The 2,500-nt window shown below is 57.2% G+C and overlaps 1 protein-coding gene across 1 annotated transcript in view; it reads right to left on the bottom strand.

The window, feature by feature from the left end:
• The window catches only part of tyr (tyrosinase), a 13,949-nt gene that overhangs the window by 4,749 nt on the left and 6,700 nt on the right, over nt 1-2,500 (bottom strand).

Here is a 2,500-nt window from a genome sequence, read left to right as displayed (position 1 = left end):
GATAGGAAGAGGGAGGGGGATAGAGAGGGAGGGGGGATAGGAAGAGGGGAGGGGATAGGAAGAGGGGAAGGGTGAGAGGGGAGGAGGGAGAGGAAGAGGAGGGGGATAGAGAGGGAGGAGGGATAGGACGAGGGGAATGTGGATAGGAAGAGGGGAGGGGGATAGGAGAGGGGAGGAGGGGAGGAGGGATAGGAAGAGGGGAAGGGGGATAGGAGAGGGAGGGGGATAGGAGAGGGGAGGAGGGATAGGAAGAGGGAGGGGATAGGAGAGGGGAGGGGGATAGGAAGAGGGGAAAGGGGATAGGAGAGGGGAGGGGATAGGAAGAGGGGAGGGGATAGGAAGAGGGGGGAGGGGGATAGGAAGAGGGGAAGGGGATAGGATAGGGGAGGAGGGAGAGGAAGAGGGAAGGGGGATAGGAAAGGGGAGGGGGATATGAGAGGGGAGGGGGATAGAGAGGGGAGGGGGAGGGGGATAGGAGAGGGGAGGAGGGATAGGAAGAGGGGAGGGGATAGGAGAGGGGAGGGGGATAGAAAGAGGGGAAGGGGGATAGAAAGAGGGGAAGGGGGATAGGATAGGGAGGAGGGAGAGGAAGAGGGGAGGGGGATAGGAAAGGGAGGGGGATATGAGAGGGAGGGGGATAGGAGGGGAGGGGAAGAAGGGATAGGAGAGGGGAGGGGGATAGGAAGAGGGAAGGGGGATAGGAGAGGGGAGGAGGGAGAGGAAGAGGGGAGGGGGGATAGGGAGGGGAGGAGGGATAGGAGAGGGGAATGTGGATAGGAGAGGGGAGGGGGGATAGGAGAGGGGAGGAGGGATAGGGAAGAGGGAGGTGGGATAGGAAGAGGGAAGGGGATATGACAGAGGGAGGAGGGAGAGGGAGAGGGGGAAGGGGAGGGAGGGGGGATAGAGAGAGGGAGGAGGGATAGGAAGAGAGGAGGGGGATAGGAGAGGGAGGAGGGATAGGAAGAGGGGAGAGGGGATAGGAGGGGGAGGAGGGATAGGAAGAGGGGAAGGGGGATAGAGAGGGGAGAGGGGATAGGAGAGGGAGGGGGATAGGAGGAGGGAGGAGGGAGGATAGGAGAGGGGGAGGGGATCGAGGAAGAGGGAGGCGGATAGGAGAGGGGAGGCGGATAGGAGAGGGGAGGGGGATAGAGAGGAGAGGAGGGAGAGGAAGAGGGGAAGGGGGATAGGAAGAGGGGATGGGGGATAGGAGGAGGGGAGGGGGATAGAAAGAGGGGAAGGGGAGGAGAGGGGAGGAGGGAGAGGAAGAGGGGAGGGGGGGATAGAACAGGAGGGATGAGGGGGAAGGAGAGGGGAAGGGGGATAGGAGAGAGGGAGGGGGATAGGATGGGAGGGATGAGAGGGGGGATAGAGGAGAGGGAGGGGGATAAGAGAGGGGAGGGGGATAAGAGAGGGGAGGGGGATAGGACAGGAGGATGAGAGGGTGAAGAGGAGAGGGGAGAGGGGATAGAGAGGGGAGGGATGAGAGGGTGAAGAGGAGAGGGGAGGGGGGATAGAACAGGAGGGATGAGAGGGTGAAGAGGAGAGGGGAGAGGGGATAGAACAGGAGGGATGAGAGGGTGAAGAGGAGAGGGGAGAGGGGATAGGACGGGAGGGATGAGAGGGTGAAGAGGAGAGGGGAGGGGGGATAGAACAGGAGGGATGAGAGGGTGAAGGGGAGAGGGGAGGGGGATAGAACAGGAGGGATGAGAGGGTGAAGGGGAGAGGGGAGGGGGATAGAACAGGAGGGATGAGAGGGTGAAGAGGAGAGGGAGGGGGATAGAACAGGAGGGATGAGAGGGTGAAGAGGAGAGAGGAGGGGGATAGAACAGGAGGGATGAGAGGGTGAAGAGGAGAGGGGATAGAACAGGAGGGATGAGAGGGTGAAGAGGAGAGAGTGTAAAGAAATATTTGTTTTAGTTGACCACAGTTACTGGCTGCTTTTATTATTGTTATTGTTATACAGTGGCAGAGTAGTGTTGTTTTGAACGGCCCTGTTAAGATCTATCTATTCTATTCTTCCCTCTTTAGGGGACTTGTCTCTTAGATGGAGAGATAAAAAAGAAAGACAAAATAGAGAGATAAAATTGACAAATGGTTTCGGCATTTACACAGCCACGTCCCAGGATGTGAAAAATAGGCAAAGTTATGTGCAGTCATCTCTCTCTCTCTCTCTCTCTCTCTCTCTCTCTCTCTCTCTCTCTCTCTCTCTCTCTCTCTTCTCTCTCTTTCTCTCCCTCTCCTCTCCCTCTCTCTCTTTCTCTCTACAGTATTTACGTAACCTCTCCTCTCCCCTCTCTTTCTTCTCTCTCTCCCTCCCTCTCTTTCTCTCTCTCTATAGTATCTATGTAACCCTCTCTCTCTCTCCCCTCCCTCTCTTTCTCTCTTCTCTCTCCCTCCCTCCCTCTCCCTCTCCCTCTCTCTTTCTCTCTACAGTATTTACGTAACCCTCTCTCTCTCTCTCCCTCTCCTTTCTCTTTCTCTCTCTCCCCCTCTCTCTTTC

The sequence above is a fragment of the Oncorhynchus nerka genome, linkage group LG14 (genome assembly GCF_034236695.1).
Source record: "Oncorhynchus nerka isolate Pitt River linkage group LG14, Oner_Uvic_2.0, whole genome shotgun sequence".
Classification (NCBI taxonomy): domain Eukaryota; kingdom Metazoa; phylum Chordata; class Actinopteri; order Salmoniformes; family Salmonidae; genus Oncorhynchus; species Oncorhynchus nerka.
This window is presented reverse-complemented; position numbering and strand designations above follow the sequence as displayed.